This window comes from Lepidothrix coronata, unplaced genomic scaffold (genome assembly GCF_001604755.1).
Source record: "Lepidothrix coronata isolate B3197 unplaced genomic scaffold, Lepidothrix_coronata-1.0 Scaffold82, whole genome shotgun sequence".
NCBI lineage: Eukaryota > Metazoa > Chordata > Aves > Passeriformes > Pipridae > Lepidothrix > Lepidothrix coronata.
In genome coordinates, this window is record NW_016690262.1 from 149070 (window position 1) to 168470 (window position 19401).

The following is a 19401-nucleotide window of genomic DNA, read 5'->3' on the forward strand; positions in this document are numbered from 1 at the left end:
TCTAAGTTCGGTACTTGAATGCTGGAGAAGGTTTTCACACCCTGTCTCTTACCAATCCATGTAGCATGTGCCATAATTTACTTCCAAGCTCTGTCTGTTCACGTGTGTCCAACAGGACAACACAGAAATACCACCTATACCTGTCTTTCAACCCTTCCTGTCAATCTGGGCCCCAAGTGTGACCTTCAGGGTGACTTCAGGGTTAGTTCATAACACACAATGAGAAAAGGAGCCCAAATGGGGCCGTCTTAGCCTATTATGGTTATGTGATCAATGGTGTCAATAAAAAGCTGGAAGCACTTCAAGTCTGATTAGAGTTCTCTTTTCTGGGATGTTGTAGTGAGTAAGTGTCATTTCTTTGCCACCTGAAGGAAAATATAGGCCTTTGGGTGCTTTTGTGTCTGAGTGCACAGGCTCTGGTCTGTGTCAGCCCTGTTCCAGCTGCCTGAACCAGTGGAAGAATTTTTGAAAATTTGGGGCAATGCAAGGGCTCTTGACATTTATTACACATGGAACTTTCTACATGTGGCAGAAATGGAAAACTAAGTATAGAACGAGCAATATGACTTAGTGTCTGTTATGCCATATGCTTTTCCTCCTGCTGCTTTACCAGAGGAAAGGGATGTGGAATAACCTGACCTCATTCTGACCGTGGCTGTGTTTGTAACTCCTTGGGGCTCTTACAGCCACGTGAAGAATTCTTATTCTGCTGCACCACAGTATAGGCAGATAAAATACATATCTATGAGAAAACCTGGAACAAAGGGAGTACAGTTTTGCATCTGAATTCTGCATAAAAGTCTGCCTTGAATACTCTAAAATGTATATTACCTCTTATTTAAAATTAATTTTTTTAAATTACTGTGTAGCTATTGGGCTTGATATGAGTCATAACAATATACATGTAATGCCTATGTTTTGAGTCATAAGAATGAGCAGAGTAGGTGTCATGAAGAGTTCTGTGCAAAGACAAAGGATAAATCACTTATAAATCACTTATAAATTTTAATTTGACTTGGAACTTGGTCTATGTTCTGTGCTTTAGAAGTAAGAGATGAAAAACAGTGAAGGCAAGTAATTTTGTAGTGTTCAGTGACACAGGTTCATACTTTGACTCATTTTATTGTCTGGTGGTAGCCCGGAAGTAGAAACACAAGTGTGTGGTGTGAACTATCTGTCTTGAGAGAGGGAGGGCCGATCTCACGAATGAGCTTTCTTAATTTGTTTTATGTTTTACTCACATACTGAGGTAAATGTAGGCCTTTCAAACCAACTTAGGAGAAGAAATGTCTAAGAAAAATAATGAAGGAATCTAATAAAAAGTCTAGTTTTCCCACCTGTGCTGGGAAGTTTCAGTGACTGAACATCCAACTGTGCATGGAGTATTGACTGAAAGAGGTGCCATCTAGTTGAGATATTTCACTAGTTCCACAGCGAGTGTGCAAAGATCTGTTTTTACATGACTTCTTGGGACTTGTATCTGCCTATACTGGCAATTCAGCTTCATACTTAATTTTTAAAATATGTTTTACTTAGACTGTGTTGGAACTAACAAATTAGATTATTTAAACTGAAAAAGTAAACAAAAATGCTATGCTGCTATTTTTGCTATAACTACCACTAATTTTCTCATTTAGAAATGGAAACAGTCAATTACAGTCTATTTCACTTTTGTGTTCCAATATTTAGAATAAGTTTTTTTATCTTTTCAAAAACTAGAAGTACTTTATCTTCTGATGGAGAAGGAGGAATCATCCTTATCCACCTCAAATATATTTCAATTAACTGTATTTTTATGAAACTCATTTGTATAGAAATTAATATTTGAGACAAACCTGATTAAATGGTGTCTTTAGGGAGAGATATATAGAGCAGAATATTGCAAGTTCAGTTTAGTTTTTCTTCTAGGGAATCTCAGACTGTCTTAGAGTATTCACCCTAAATTATATGGTTAAATTAGTTGTCTGGTACTGTTGTACTAGATAAATACAATAGTACCTGTTTTTAGATGCTGCTCATAGCAATGGGTATATAAGATGAATTGTACCAGTCCTATTAGTACACTATCTATCTTCAGCCAGATAATTCCTTGTTTTTAAAATTAATACAGTTTCTATTTCTCATACTAGGTCAGGCATCATTTTCATTTCTTTTTCTACCCCTTCTCAGACACTGATAAATAATGATGGCTCTCTTACATTTCAGGGTCCTATTGTAGTTTTAGCTGCCTTTTTCTTTCTTTCTTCTTGAGTGAGTTTGACTCTTGGAACTCTCTGTTCTTTGCCATTTCCCTTCACTTTTTGTTACTTAGCTTTTATTTAGCACCTTGCCTCATCTCACTCCTTTTTGTTGATGTGACCATTTTTATTTGTAGTTCTGGATCAGTTCCCTCGCTTACAGTCTTAGTCGTTGTCTTTTCTAGATATGGGACTTAGGTGAGACTTCTTTTCTTCCTGGTCTACTAGCTGCAAATTTCTTTTCTTTAATAATCATCTTATTTTGTCTTATTGAGTTCTGACTTTTGTCCTACCTCTACAACCTTTAGTGTATATATATAAGATTTTCTCTCATTTGATTGTCTTACCTTCCACTCTAAGCTTATGTTTATACTCCAGACTATACCAGGTAATGGGCTAAAGCCACAGCTCATCCAAGTTTGGATCCACATAAATATATGGCTAGTAGAATGCAAGTGTCCCTGTATTTAGTTACCCGCCTAAAAATCCTTGCTTTCCTTGTAGTAAGCGGTGCCTAAAACCCTCTAACCCTCTAGGAAAAGTTATCTGAAGCCGCCTCAAGACCAGCCACTCAGGCAAAGCCGTGTTTTTCCAACCTATCATCTCGCTGGGCTGGCACTAGAGTTCAGTAAACCTGACTTTTAGGATTTCCTAAAGTCAATGCCTTAGTACACATTTGTAAAATGGGCCAAAAATTTGTAGAATACTTTGTCTAAGTATCATATTGTCTCAGGTATTTTCTCTTCACCTGTATATTGATTTTAACAGCCTTTGAACTACAGAGAATTACAGGAGAAACTCCCTCCCTTCCAGCCCTGAAACAGACACCAGGTAGAAATCTTGCTCAATGATTTTTTTTCTGATCACATTTCTTTGCTTGCTTTCTCCCTGATTCCTCTGCCTGTTTTTCTCAGCAGCTGTTTTGGCATCATCCTTTCTTTGCTCTTGCTGTTCTTTTCTTCCTCTCTCTTTTTTTTTTTTTTTTTTTGCCTTCAGATCTCTTCTCATCCTTATTAACAAAAATAAAATAAAAAAAAATCTCACTTCACCTTTCCAGCCACTGTATGGCAAGTATCGGGCTTGGATATATAAAGTCTTGATGTTGTTGTTACAAGAATAAATGTTTCCAGGAGTTATGTTATTATGTAATTTCCAAATGTTGATGAGAAGAAAAACACTACAAGTAATGATGTGACCAGACAGTCTTTTGCATAAGTCTCCTTACCTGTAAAGTTTTTGAAAGTAATGAGCATGTTGTAGAAGATCAGCTGTTAAAAATGCAAAACACAAAGAACTGTCAAACAACTTTGAGGGCCTGATTAATAATTCAATTAAGTTGGAGGTTAAGGACTTAGTGTATAGCTTCACTTTAAAGACATGCAAAAAAAAGAAAAAAAGAAGATACTTAGAAAGCTTGTTGATGAAGTAAACTGAAAATACTGATTGCTAGCATATCTAGAATTTATTTCCATGTAAGCAGAAAAGCTTTTAGGATGAACCTCAGGCTTCATAGATAAATAATGACTTAAAAGAGACTGTTAGGGTAATATCTGAAAGGGAAAGATAAACTAACCAGCCAAGACAGCTACATCATGGAGGTCAGCAACTGTTGGGATTGAGAACTGTTAATATTTAATCTCTGTTAGACTTTATAAAGGACACTTGAATCTTAAAGGCCTTGTGAAACTCCAGGGTGAAGATTCAAAGGAGGTTTCTAGCAGTCCAACATTCTGGAGTAGTCATTCAGTGACAGCAGGGAGAGACTTCCTAACAAATTTTAAGATAGGTTTTGATGAGTCTTCCTCATCAAACAGCCACTTACCTTAGTCCTTTAACGCTTTTCCAGCTAACCTGTATTTGTCTTCTGTGTAGTTAGTCTTTGAAGTTAAGGTCTCAGGCTTTCCTTTCACAGTTTGTGTTCACTGGACTTCAAGTATTTTTTCCTTTTAACACTTGAGAAAGAACAAAGCAAAAAGTAAAACTAAACACATGTCAGACAAGCAATGAATACAAGTTGGGAAGGAATTTATTTTCAGCTGAAAGGTACATATATTGGAACAACAATTTTCATTAATGACTTTCTCCCCTAGTCTTATCTCAACCCTGCTGTGATTCATGTTTCTCGGGATTCCTCCTCCTTTTCTATTGTTTGTCTAGCATTAAGTCCACAGCTGAGCAATTCTCTATCCCCAAGGTTTGTATTTGCAATTAGAGATATGGGCACTGAGCCCCATGCTGCTAGAATTCCATTATTTTCCTCTATGTTTCTGTCACTTTTCAAAATATGATATAGATCCAGCACCTGTCTTTTTTTTTGCTCCAGATGTCCACTACAGTGGCGTTTAGACCTCCCAGGGTCAAACTCAGAATGACCTATACATGCCTCTGGAGCATCAGCTGAGACATCCAAGGTCAATGTCCTCAGATCACCATCCAGACAGTTTCTCAGCATTAATATGTTATGATGTGTTAAGCACATTTCTGTATGAGACTTCAGTGTGAGTTACCTGATACCTGGCTGTCCCAAAATAATTTTGACAAGAATTCAGTGCATGACAAAACTGTATTCTTTAAATAAGGTTATCTATAATGTATTTAACAATTCAGGACAGAAAAATATAACTTCTGCTTTTCATACTTTTCTAAGTGGATATCAAAATTTTCTTCCTATTACTATTTCTGTTCCTCTCCCCCTTGGTCCCTGGAGAAGGCCTTCTTGCCTTAGGTTTTAACATGGTCTTACCATTCCTATGTACTTGTTCTGCTTTAGCTGCATTTCATACACTGGCTTAGATGTAACTCTTCTTCACAGGTGCACCTCAATTTCCTGACATCTACTGTTACATGTCCATCAGCAGTTTCATCATCTTCCCTGTCATTCAGGCTTACAGCTCCTGTGTCAATTTTGACACTCTCTTCCCTCTTTCCAGAGCAAGTTGTCACTCCATCATGTCACTATTCTCTGTCTAACTGCATCTTCCCTCTTTTACTTTCATGACTGGAACTGTTGTTCGAGATTTAGTTGTCTCTTGTCTTGAGCACTGTAGGTCTAATGCCAGCTGGATCCCCTGTATTTGTCCCAAGAGTATCTAGGAGAGTCGTCTCACCCCTGTCACTGTTTGATATCCCTACAGTGCATGTTTTTTTGTCTCCTACAGCTTTCAAATTTCAAGTGTTTCAATGGAAGTTCTTGCACTATGGGACTGAAAACTGGCAGCAGAGGGCAGAGGCACTGTGACTCTTTACTAAATTTGTTGTGCTGGCACAGTAAACCCCTCAAGCTTTTATTGTCCAAGAAACCCACACAGGTTAAGTGCTCTCCCCGAATCATCTGAGTCAGTGCATCACTGGCCAGGTGATTTTCTGTGGGCAACAAGATCCTTTGTGGGATCATCTGATCGGCTCCTCTGACTAGGAAGAGATTTGCACTGCTCTCTGGGCTTGACTTAGGCAACAGATTATTCGGGGGTTGTAAGTGTGTTGAGGTTTTGATGTCTTCAAAAACCTATCAGGGAAAAACAGTATGTTTCATTATGGGGGGTTAAACATTAGTTACTGGCATAAACATGATTTCTGACACTCATGATGGAGAGGTTCAGCGCTTGTGGTGTGCTCGTGTAATGCTGCAGTCAGCAGCCTGATGGGACAGTGTGATGCTGTGCTGCAGTTGTAGCATGAAAAAGTAAAGTCTTCATGGTGAGATTTTATACTAGCCCTATGACTGTACTTCCCAAGCATCATAGTACCTAACACAATGTTAGCTGCTATGACACAGTCCAAAACTCAGAAACACTGAACTTTTGTTCATTGTTTATTAAGTTGTTTCAGAAACTTGCCACGGACTATAAAAGTTTTCATAAGAAGTGACTGTTCCAGTTCTGTAAGGTACAGCCTTCCAAAATTCACTTCTTATTGATCTTAGAATATATTACTGTTCATCCTTATTTGACTGATTTAAAAGGTTGAGAACTACAAGATTATGGATGTTCTATTTTTTCCCATGTCTCTTCTTTATTGCCTTTTTTCTTTGTTATCTCTCCTCTTCTTAAAGTCTTAGTGTAATCCTCACCCCCTTCTACAGGGAACTAAATACAAACAGTTCCCTTGACAATAGTTAGTACAGGGCTCCGTAAAGAGCTGGCACAAAATTAAAGCAGCAGGGAAATTTCCAGTAAAAATATTGCATAAGCTATGTATATACACAGAATATATTTGTAACATAATTATGAATGTGTCGCTCTCTTGATAAAACTTTAGTAAAGTAGCTTGAAATATTTATTATCAATAACTAAAAGTTAACTTCAGTTAAGATCCCTTTTATGTTCACAACAGTGAATGACTTTAAAATTAAGGGACTGTTTTCAAGATCAGGTGCTTCTGTGAATCCAGTTAGGTGTGTGTTGGTGGATGTGAGGGGTCCAGTGGTGTGTTCCTGGAATCTGTGATGCTGAGACTCGACAGTGAGAGAATGATTGCTGTGTGTGTCGGGCACCACTGCCCTCATCCAAGGGTGCGTCTATAGGAAGATCATACAATTCCTTAAGTTAGGAATGAGAAAACATATGGTGTATAATACTAACTCATGACAAATGAATACACAGTACACTTAAAACCTCTTGTGCCTGATTTTTCAGGTGTAGCCTCTTTCCTGGGGTTTACTCTGGCATTTCAAATGCAGCTGCTCAAGTATCATCTTTGTCAGCTAAGGCTGTCTGGCAAACAGGAAATCTGCTTCCTCTTCTTTAAATGTTCATAGCTAAAAATACATATTCACAAGGGAGACACTAATATTAAAACTGCCACAGTCCCAATTGCTATGGCACTTCCTAGGTACATAGGAAGTCTTAGTGCCAGTTTCTTCCCGCCTTGATTCCAGCCACGGTCTCGTGGCCTATCAGCTGCTATCCTCATGTCACAACCCCAGCTGAGGACATGTAGAGAGTTACAGCACCAGCTTCACAACAGGTCTGTAAATATGAATTTCCCTTTTTTTTCCCATGAGTTCCTAAGTCACCAAGATTTCAATCTCAATTTTAGGTTTTCTGAACAAAGAGAATACATTCCTTTGTTCCTTTACAAAAATGCAATAAACTAACAATAAAAGTTAAGTGCATTTGAAGTACATTAAGTCTTCCAGAATTTTATCAATTCCAGTAGCAACACCTCTTCAGGTTCATAATTATAAAATAAAAATGAAATATTCTTAACCTCTCTAGAAGAATTTTAATATTGGTGTAACATATATTACATATAATATATAATCTTATATCTTTTTATGTTTGCAAAGCCAGGTTAAAACCAGTTTTGACAGAATTCACAGCATCAGAAGAAACTTACTTGTTTTTGATGTTATGTTTCCCACTGCTTTGCATGCAGTATATCACAGTATTATGTGTATCAATGTACAGGCATATAAGAAAAAATGGAAGCAGAAACTATTAATGTGATATTAATTTCCATTTCTCTATTAGTTTCACATCACCTGAGAGAAGATATTTGGGCATATTTGACTATTTTTCAACAGAAACATGGAAAATTATAAATTTGCTTCCAGTCTAGGTCTGCTTGTGTACTGGAACCAGTAGAAAACAGGATGGAACAGCAACCACACACTATGCTATGGCTTAATTCTGTATTCCAGCAGAGACTTGAAATTGGCCATAATTTCTGTGTTCGGTGGTGGGTTGTTTTTTCTTTTTGCTGTTCCAAATGAGAGTGAAGAATTCCTTCCTGTAGTTAAAATGTGTTTTGAATGAGCAGGTGTTAATTCAGTCAAATTTGCAAGCTAATTTAACTTCCTGGGATTTCAACTGTTGAGGCACAAGGGGAAACATTTTAAAAGTGCTGGCAACAGCAAGAGCCTACAGATCATTATTTCAGATTGTTGTTGTTGGAGGAAATGTGATGCAGCATTTGGTTCATCAGCTAAAGTTCCATTCTATAGCATCAGTCAGGCTCAAGGAGGTCAGCCTGTACCCAGATCTCTTCTGAAACCCTTTTGTTCTCTATCTCCATGAAAGAGTAGTTGGAAGCAAAAAATAGACCATGTCAGATGAAAGTTGGTATCTTGGCATAGTTCCATTAACTTAAATGGAGTGATACTGATTTACACAAGCTAAGTGTCTGCCCTTAAGTCTGTTGTTTAGAAGTCATCCAGGAGTATTTTCATACCTTTCAAGGGTTCACATGGTCTCTAAAACCTGTGACACTTTAGTAACTGAAGTGTAAAGCTGCAAAGCAGTAACCAAGGCACTTTCTTTTTAAAAATTTCACTCAAGAAAAAAGCTACAAAATAGCTTTATATCTAAAAATAGTTCTGTTTTGGTGATTTGGAAAGTTCAGATGCTATGGACTGAACTGTTTGTATTCAGTCTGTGGTAAGGATTCTTCTACTAACAATGAGAATTTCTTTCCATGCTGATGACAAAAAACGTATTTTTGGTCAGTGAGTGACGTATGATTAGGCAGCCCCAGATTATCCACACTATTTATCATGACAGCAATAGAAAACCTTTTATGCTATTTCTAGATAAATTAGAGTGATTTTTTTTTTAATCTAACACCACAGGGGAATTTCATTCTTTCTAAGAGAGAAAAGAAAGACTAGAACTTACCTATTTCTTTTCAATTATATTAATTAACCTATTTTTTCATTTTTTAATGCATTATCTTTTTGTTACATAAAGTGAAAGTGTGGGAATTGATTGCAAGTCCAGAAAACATTCTACACTGGGAAACTTGTACAGACAGATCTACCTGTATCTGTAGACAGCCTCTTAGATCCATTGTGGAAAAGAACTTGAAAAGCATTTATATGTTTTAAAAAGTAAGTAGTTTCTGTGATGTTAACCTTCCTTCTGTCCCTAAACTACATTTTGTTCAGTTCAGCTAAATCTGTAATTGGGCCCGTGTAGGCTTTTCCTAACAGGAAAACGAAAAGCATAGTTTTCAACTGTTCACTAGAAAAAACCCCAGACAAACAAACAACAAAAAACAAACAAAAACCCCCAAACAACTTTAAAAATGAAAGTTCCAATGTTAATCTAGACATTTAACCAAGTGAAAATTCATCTTTTCAGTTTAGGCTGATATTTAACATATATATTTGCTACTAACTCAATACTGTTGAAATATTTCATGGTACCCCATTTTCAATCTCCTTCTTCTCTGTGGGGAGGGCTCTTTGTCCAGACTTGGTGCCATCCCAGCATCTCAGGTTCCCTAAGAGAGTTGGACTGCAAGAAGAAATGAAACTTTGTAGATATGTTGATATGCTTCCCTTCATAGGGATTTGTTCAGACAGAATTAAAAAGCAGAGTAATTATACAAGAATAAAATATTTTTTATCCTTGAATAGAGTATCCACATGGGGGAGTTATATCAGCATAGCTATGGCACTGTAATTATCCTGTTAAAGTGAGGCTGCTCAGATTCTTCTTCCAGCTAAACCCCAATATGACCTGTTACCACAAGTGGGAAGAAAGGGAATAAAGCAGGTTCATTGGGCCCTTCATCGCCTCCCACGTAACACCTTCAGATAAAAACTGTAATTCCGGTGTGGATAAGAACAGCAATGAATGAAATAAAGTGAAACATAGAAGCTTTTTTTTTTTGTACATTATTGAAATGTTCTGTTAACAAAATGAGCCAGACAAAAGATAGAATATGATGATATGGCACAGTGCCGTGCTCTATGGAGATGTCTAAGCAGTTCTGAACACCTGGACTAGTGTAATCAGTAGCTTATTTTATTAGCACATTAAAATGCATTTTTAAAAGCAGTATTTGCAATTCTAAAATATTTAATTTTAAAATTAAAAATACGTTTGAGAGATGAGAAAAATAGATGAGATTTTTAAAAATATGCAGTTTATTTACTTTGTTAACAAAATCTGGGTGACAAACAAAAGTCATTATTTCAAATTCACTCAGGAGATTAAATACAGTGCTCTCTCAGCGATCTGAGTCATAATTCTTGGTCAGATTCTTTCTTAAAATTCATATCTAGTAATAAGAAATTTAAAATATCCCTCTAATTGCATCTTATTACAGTAACTCCCCAGTCATTTGTTCTCTAAGGCTTTAACACTGTATGTTATCAGTGTGTACCATACTGTCTCACTCCACTTTAATCTTGGTGAAATCTAGTGTCTCTCCAAAAGTCTGTTGTTTGTAAAGTCAGTTCTTTGGAGCTGTTGTTTCTCTTGTTAGTTTACCTAAGTTGCTTTAAGTCATTCTCTTTTTCCTAGTGATATAATACTTTGCAAAAATATACAGATTGTATAAAGGAGCTGTCAATTATCTGATTGAGATAAGAGACATTGTCAAGAAGACACTTTATTAAAAAGTAATTGTGGATCAGTATCAAAGAAAGACTTGATATAAAAATGATATTGGTGAAGTATAAGGGTTAAAAATTCAATATGTGTCATTTACAAGTTCTTATAGTACAATTTGTAAAGTAGCTGCTTCAAGCTCTTCAGGGAAGGAGCCATTCTTTTATACTCTTCTCTTAAGCACCTATCAGGATATGGATGCTCAGAGATATGGAAGTGATTAAAACAGCACTTATTAGTTTGACAAAGTAAGAATGTGGAATGTGCGAAACTTCTAAGAGATCCAATCATGTTGTAAAAATTAAAAAGGGAGTGAATAAGCCCATGCTTATGGACTAAAGAACACACCTCAAAGCACTGGTGGCAGCTTTGTCATTGTAGTGAGGTCACCAAGAAGTAACCATAGCATTGGGGGAGGATCTATGCAAGAGAAAAAGCAGAGAAATTAGCTGGCTTTTATTTCCAAATCTTGCACATCTCAAAACCATTTTGATGGTCTTTAGCAGCATCCCACCTGTGGGATACATGGCCAGCTCCAACACCTGTAGCCTCAGCTCAGGGATGACACCAGTGGAGAAGCAGAGTAGTGGGATCTTTTTTCCCCAGCCCCTTGGAGGTCTTGCCAGCAGCAGTGTGTTCCCCCAGTACTGCTGGCCAGGTGAATCAGTTAACAGCAGTTAACAGTTTTACAGGAACTGAAGGGAAAAGGTTCAAACGCTTCAGCTGGTTCATTACAGGATGCAGACAGGTAACAAAATCTATTCCTATTATTCCCTCTAGCAAGAATCTCAGGAGTCTGTGTGAAGGTAAGAGTAGAAGTAGATCATCTAGTCTGTAAAATTAGGAAGCATCAGCTTTATGATGACCTATGCAAACTTCATTTTTACACTTTATAGAACACATCCAGACTTCATTAGATATTGAGATCACCATTTTCCTCAGAGAGACCCTTTTTCACAGAGTCTACATAAGTTCTCACTCTCTTTAAAAACATGTTTTTCTAAGCTTTACCTTTGTCATAAATCCTTTAAAGAGATTAGGTTTGTTCACTGGATTTCATTTTAATATAATATGTGTTTTCAAGGTTGTTTCTTTTTTGTGGTAGCATATCTGAAGCAGTGATGGTTTTTTTAATGTAAGAATTCATTGTTTTCAAGAAAATAACCTCTAAACATATGGAATTTAGAAAGACTACATACTGCTAGACTATCTACTTGTATTTTTTAAGGTAAAAAACCCCAAAACATGTTTCAAAGCTCACTGTGAATGGGAATTTAATGGATTATGCTACATAAATGCATTATTTTATCAGTGCATTCTGCTAACGATTCACCAAATACTTATAGTTGATGTATAAGTGTGATGTATATGTATGATCTATATTTACTTTTCAGTGGAATAGATTGTCCAGAGAGGGTGTTGGAGTCTCCCTCACTGGAGATATCCAAAAGCCATCTGGACACAATCCTATAGAAGACCCTGCTTAAGTAGGGAGGTTGGACCAGATGACGTTCACTGGTCCCTTCCACCCTGACCCATTCTGTGATGTTGTGTTTTAAGTAAGTCTTAAGAAATTATTCCTAAATTCAAGGCTTAGTTTTTGTTTGGAGTTTTTTAGCTGCTACCTGCTGTGGTAGAACACTGCATTAGCAATGGCTGTAATGAGTTCTCAGATCAGCCACTGCATATAATCACCTAAAGACACAACAATAATAAAAACATATTTTCCAAATAGTTATTTGGCAGCAGCTGTGCTTGACTGTATTCCCAGTGGAAAAAGGGACTGGCTTGAATTTAACACTTTCAAATGGATGTAAATTAGTTTAATACAAACATAAACTTCACTCTGAAGTGAACACTAGTTATTAAAAATAAATAAATCTGGAACAAACATGCTCCAGTAAAGAAGATTGACATGAGAGTAGCAGTTATATTAAGAGATATTAGATTAACATCCTCTAATTTTATAAATCAAGCAATTTGTCAGCTCATTATACATATATATATATGAGAAGTAATTTACCAGAAGATAGCTTTTTTTAGCATCACAGAAATATGTTTTACAAACCTTTCCATGAGAGTTAAGATGCAAAATTAACATGTGGAAAACAAACAGAATTAGATTTACCTAGCCTAAAAGAACCATCATCTAAAAAAGGATTGTGTGAAATTTTAATCTCTATACAAGCTGCCAGTAATCTTTTTTTGGAGAGACAGGATGTGGCACTAGTTCTGGATAATAATCCACTTCTTTTCTTCACCGGGCATGGTTGCCACTGACATGCAACCATTGGCATGTGTTTGTGTTTTGCATCTAATGAGCAGATTTGAATGTAATTATGTATTTTGCAGGTGAGGTGTTAATGTGGGTTATATGGCACATCAACTGTGCGCTGCCACTTGAAATGGCCCACTGGAAAATCTTGAGACAAACAGCATTGAATCAGGCTCCCAGCCATGACCAGCTGCGCTAAGTACCACTGGCATCGCCTCAGACATGCAATTTTCAGAGTGAGCCCACTGCTAGCTGCTTTTAAAATGTGTTTATGGTGGTGACAAAAACTTTCCATCATCAATTCTTCTTAGACCTCTCTGCCTCTTAGCTGAAAAATTACAGCTGCCTGCAAGGGGAGGGATGCTCAGTTCTATTAATTTTCATTGGATGAAAAGGATCTTTTTTCCTTCAGGCTAAAGGTTTAACCTTTATGAGTTTCATGAGTAACAAAGGGCAGCCAGATTTTTATTACATGGGGTAGAGCTGTACATTTGTTCAAAATAATCAGCACTGGGCAATCTACTGCATATCGATCCAAAACAAACCTTATTACCCACGTAAGCTGTTTCCTTCTCAAGTCAGCATTTGGCATAGGAAAACAAACTTCTTTAACCATCAGTTTTCAAATGCTTACCATATATGTCACCAGAGTCTGATATAATGTTTGAGACTGATGACAGGGATACTATCTAGGGAAGCACATCAACAGATTTTTGTAGGATTTTTTTTTCACCTTCAACAATACCACATGTGTATTTAGAAGCTATCTTTCTGAGTACACAAGCACTTCCACAGGTACCCTGTCTGGCTCAGCAGTCTAAAGAGGAAAGAGCCAGCAACACCTTTACAGTGTTATCTTTGCAGCTCTTATAAAATAAAGGCCACAGAGACTTTTTAATTTATAGAACAGTGCTGGTAAATTCCTTCTGAATTGCTGTGGAGGGTTTGCCCCTCTCACAGGGTTGAAGAGTGGAAAATATATTATGAGAGTCTTTTTGGAAAGAATCACTTAAGCAAGGGGCCTCTGGTGGTCTAGTGGTTAGGGTGCAGGACTCTCACCGCTGCGACCCGGGTTCGATTCCCAGCCCCCCGGGCAGATGGAGCTCGTCAGCCCTGTGAGGCAATCCATCTAAGAGAAGGTCACTCTAAACAAACCTACGTCCTGGGGACCTCACTGCCACTGTCCAAGCTTGCTCGGCCCCGGCAGATGAACCTCAGGATTAAAGGGTGGGCTCAGTTCAGCGCACGCTGGGTCTCACCTAAAAAATCCACTGCGCAGGCTCGAAGGGTTAATGACCTTTCCCAAATCTTCGCTCGCGAAGACTGGCCATTATATTACTTAAGCAAGCTTAAGATTGAAGGGAGTAGAGGGGAAAAGGAGAAGGACAAAAGACAGGGTTTAGTTTTGGAATCCTCTTTTAGTTACAGAAGCCCAAATAGTATACAGAATCTGTCTTTTGACTTGTTACTTTGTTGAGGATGAGAAAACCTTCAGCTCAGGTATAGTTACACAGACATCATGAAATTATGATTGATGAGGCAGCAGTAGTTGGAAGATGAAGGAAGAACTCATGAGGTCATTACTATCACTTGACAATGAGAATATTGCTATGCTAGAGGGACTGGTAAGAAATGCTCACAAGCTGAAGAGCAATTTCACGATAAACAGGACCTAGAATATGAGAACTGTATTTCTTATTTTCAATATCTGTCAGCCCTCTCAATACTTGAGAAGGACTCTGTCTGGTCTTAATTTGGAACTGTGGTTAAACACAAGGAATCGTATCATAGTTGTGAGGTGACTCAGGGTGGAGATACAAGTGGATAAACGGGCAGTAAAGTGTAGCAGCATTGGTGAGTCAGCAATGGGGGGAACTGAGGCAAACTAGGCCCACTCCCATTACAGTGTAAGCATAGTCTACATATACCCTCAGTCTATTTCTATGTTCTTTTAACCTCTGGTTGTTAAAGAAGCCTTTCTTTCTCCATTTTTTTTAATTTTTTTTTTGTTCACAACTAGCGTTTACCTAAAGGGTAAGTAAGAATACTTCTTAATATCTGACAGCCTTGAACTGTGGGGAATGTAGTATTACCTGTCAAGTCTCTAGCAGAATACAAAAGAAGCTAAGTTCTATTAATGCTTTGGTGGTACAACAGAAGTTGTGAAAGATGAGAAATCTGACTACTAACTGCCAGATATTGAAAAACTGCAAAGGAAAAAGTAAGAATTACAATATCAAAGTTATGGTCTTCCCCGACCATCTGTAATCTTAAAAATCAGGATTAATAATAATAAAAGAAAAATCATTAATTTTACTTCTAGGAGACCAAATAGGCATTTGGAAGTAAACAGATCCTACTAATGAGTTAGTGAACTCAGTTAGTACGTAGGTTGTGATGTTGAAGGGATTACTGACCTCTGGGCATTTCAGATGTATCTTGCACAGAGTTAATGCACTAATATGTGTTTGTGTTGATAGAAATAGTGTGACTGGGTGAATGAGAGCCTTTGGAGTCTTGAAGTGAGAGCTGTCATCATACAAAAGAAGAAAATTTATGTGTTATTTTCATTGTTTGGTGTGTTACACTGTAGTGGGTGAAGTAGAGCTCAGAACCGAGACTAGTCTAGTAGTTGTATTCTCCTCAAGTGCAATTTTAAAACTGAATGAAACTATTCTTTTCTATACAGCATTCTTTAAAAAAATTAACAAAGTATGGAATGTGTGATTTAGTTTTGCTAAGCAGAAGTTAAATAGAAGACTCATTCTTCATCACTTATCTTTCAACCCTAACTTAATTACGCTTAATAGACCAAATAACAATCAGTTGTATAGCAACGATGCTGGATTCTTCTTGTATTTATCTGTATAACATAAGATAGTTCCATATGAAATCTTAGTACTTTGTCTGTCATTGCTGGTTTAGTATATATTACACTAACATTCCTCAGGCATTTCCTCTTGAAAGAATACAATACTTTATAGCTTCATATATCTCCTAAGGAAGATGAGAATGAAGTAGATGAGAGCTAGTCTAGTCTAGTTCTGTAGATTTTCAGAATGCCTCGCAAACACAGTTGTGAAAGAAAGCAGTCTTTTTTGTATAGTTTTAGCTAATATGATTTTTTTGTGTTTTAGAAAGAGAAACAGTCTAATTTTGCTCTAGGTGTATTAGTTTCTAATTCTCAATGCCGTAATAGGGAGAGTTCAAAAGAATGCTGAAACCAAAACACCGTTGAAAGCTCAAAAAACCCCAATATTTATTACCAAGAGGTGGCCAACAAAATGAAAACCTGAGAGAGAGGAAGGAGTAGGAAAATGAGCCCTCAGTACGACTCCCCCAGTCACCCAGGTGTGGCTAATGAAGTTATCTTACTGCCCCAGAATGCCTAGTATTACCCACAGCAGAAGCTGCATTCTCGGAGAGTCAGCAGGCTCACAAGATAGCGGGCATCCCCGCAGAAGGCAATGTTGTCCTTTGCTGTGAAGCTTGCATTTTTCATCCTCCTCCTCCAGCATGAGCTATCTGCTTTTTGTACAACTAATTGGTGACGTCTACCCGGGCAGGTGTGGCCAGCACTGCCCAGCTAGAGGCCTTCAGTCCCACCCTCTGCTGTGCAAGCGGTATCTCTTCTGTGCATGCGTGGGCACCTTGGAATTCCCCCTGCACTTGCGCACTAAACTTCAGGGTCTGGGGGCTTACTTCACCGTCCTATTCTTCACTCTCCCCTTCAAACACCCTTGAAAGGCGATAAGCCAGTCATAAGCAATTAATTTCAGTTTATACAAGATGCTTGCTTCAAGGACGAAGTTCTAGTTTGTCAGTGCTTCTTTTCTCATAAATTGGCAGGAAAAGAACAAACTTTCACAAGTGGCTGGGCCAAACATAGACCAAAGTATCAACATCTAATTAAGCCCTGATACAAATGCAAAACTCCTTTTGTTATAATTTGGATTTCTATATTGTTTTGCATTAGTTTTGGTGGGTTTTCTTGCTGGCTCTGCAGTATTTCAAATGTAGATTCATCTATATATTTCATTAGTGATCTCTTCAGGTCAATGTGATCCAAATTATTTAACCAAAAGATGAAAGCAGCTTTTAGTAGTTATTCTTAAGAATCTTATTTTCTAAATTTCCATCTGTTGGTGTTAAGAATTCCTTTTCAACTGAAGAGTTATTTTTAAATATGTTTAAGGCTCTAGTCCTTCTCTTCTTCTGCCTTTCTTTGTCTTTTATTGCTAGGAATATAAATCTGTGGTATGTAACTTAATTCTTATGACAGTTTAGGAAATACACGCAAGAATAACAGAAAGCACCCAATGCAAAGTCAATTGTGATGATAAAGGAGGAGCTCAGCCTCTGTGCTGTACTGATTCTTCTGCCACTTTCAGAATGACCCTTAGGACAGTTAATAAGAACATATCCTTCATAGAGATCTGCTCTTTCGGTTTTTTAAGATCTGGGAGTTGTATTGGTGGTTTTTGTTGGGTTTGGAGGTTCTTTTGTTACTTTTGTGCCTTTTCAGTTGGTTCTGCTGTTTCAAGGAGAAAGATACACCTCAATGAGAAGTAATAGAGAGTGTAAGGCTTTTGAATACTTGGCTGTACAGTAATCAAAGATGTTTTACATAACTCAACTTCTACAAGCTCTTTTTGAAACTTAGCCTTCCTTTCACAATAACAATAGGAAGGTTTCTGTCTGATCTTGTGGCTAAAGGAGCTTATGCAAGACTGTGATGCATAAATGGGGCGTTTGTCTTGGAAATGAATTGGGGACTTTAACTTGCGTTACTCAGAAACTGATATTACCATTTTGCACATGAGACTATTGTCCCTGTTCTAAAGGTTGTTAAAAGAGGGGATGGGTTATAGAAAATAGTTATAAAAAAAGGAAAAAGACTGGGTCAAGTGCCTTTTAAAAGATTTAAACCAGTCCATCTGTTTAACTGACTCAGAAGTATTGAGAGATTACTTAGTAGCAGTATATAAATTAATATTTTGATGGTAAGGTGCTATTGAGTACCAAAGACTCTTTAAAGACTCTTTAACAGTAGGCAGAAAAGGGGTAATAAGAGAAGGACTAAAAGATTAAACTACACAACCTACAGTTAGAATTGATGAATGTTTTAAATGCAAAGGATATTCTTTATGATTGGAGGTGGCAGATCCTCTTTTATCTCAAGATGTTTTCAAGTCCTTCTGAGGTGATGTTTGCTTTATATATGCACCTTTCTAGAAGGTTGATATGGATTTGGCACAGGCATTACTGGTTGAAGTCAATTATCTAGAGAGTGTAGCCAGTCACTATTTCTTTCACTGTCCTGTTTGCCTTTAAACTTCGTGAACTTTAAACTCATTTAAGACTTATTATTTGTGGCTTTGTCTTATTTTTTGAAATATTTATAAATATATATATTCCATAATATATATTTATAGATTATATATATATATATATATATATATATATATAAAATTTCAGGCTATATTAGGAATGAAAATATCATAGCCTTCTTATTTCACATGCTTTTAATGTTCTCTGATTTGACTGTTTTGAAAGCAAGATGCTGGGAAATACTTTTCTCTCCTTTGTCATACTGGCTGGTAGAAAGTAGGTGTTTGAAAAACTCACTCTACCCAGGACAGTGCTAATGCAAATCCAGATTTTTTAACCCAAGAGACTTGAGCAAGGCTACTGGAAGAAATGAGATAGCTTCTTTTCTGAAGTGAGCCTGTCATCTTATGATTATGAGACTCTTTAATCTCTACAGGGCAGTATAGGAAAAAAAAACAGTTTTGCATTCGGCTTTCAGAAAGCTTGGAAAGAGTGAACAGGCACCATCAGTCTTGGAGGACAGAGAAGCACCTGGGTGCAGCAGGAACAGGAAGGTGGGCAGATGGAGGAGCGTCGTGGGCTCCTCACAGTTTGTCTGCTCAAATAACGTCTGAAACTTTTGAAAAGAGGTGGGATTCTTTGGGGAGGAGAAAACTGGCATAGTGGAAAATCTGCTTCTGAAAGTAATATAATTACTGCTGTGCATCAGCTACACATTTGTATACTTGAATTGATTGGGAAGAGGTTTCTAATAAAAGAGAGACTATTTTATCCCAGTAGAGATGAGAAACAGTAAGACGATGTAGTTTGCAGTAGATAAGGGTAAAGTTTTCTTTTATCTCTCCACTCTGCCTGGCTGCGTGTTGCTCTCACATTGGTTTGTGTGTCTGCTAACCTAAGGACTGTTTCAGCAGGAAAAAGTATTACTTAACTGCATTATCTTGGTGGGAATGTGTTTGCAAGAGGGAGAGACTTCTGGCAAGAACATTTACTTCCCTAAAGCTGTATGGGAGTTATCCTTCCCTCATATAGAAAAATGCTTTACAGTATTACCATTGGAAATTATCCCCGGGAAGACATGCCATGTAACAGAAGCAGCACAATGAAATGGCTTCTCTGCTAAAATCATTTACAAATTTATAAACTTTAAGCTATAGTAAGAAGTCTTGTTTTGCAGCTTTTCTTAATATGATGCAGAATATCTTTAAAAAATATTCATGAA

General features: G+C 37.3%; 1 long non-coding RNA gene across 1 annotated transcript; it reads right to left on the minus strand.

Moving 5' to 3' along the window:
- Positions 1-4098: 4098 nt before the first annotated feature.
- LOC108499977 lies at positions 4099-11216 on the minus strand. The gene is made up of 4 exons (XR_001875723.1): positions 11088-11216; positions 10922-10993; positions 9354-9472; positions 4099-4189 (listed from the first exon to the last, which is right to left on the minus strand). It is a non-coding gene; the product is annotated as an uncharacterized LOC108499977 (long non-coding RNA).
- Positions 11217-19401: the final 8185 nt, after the last annotated feature.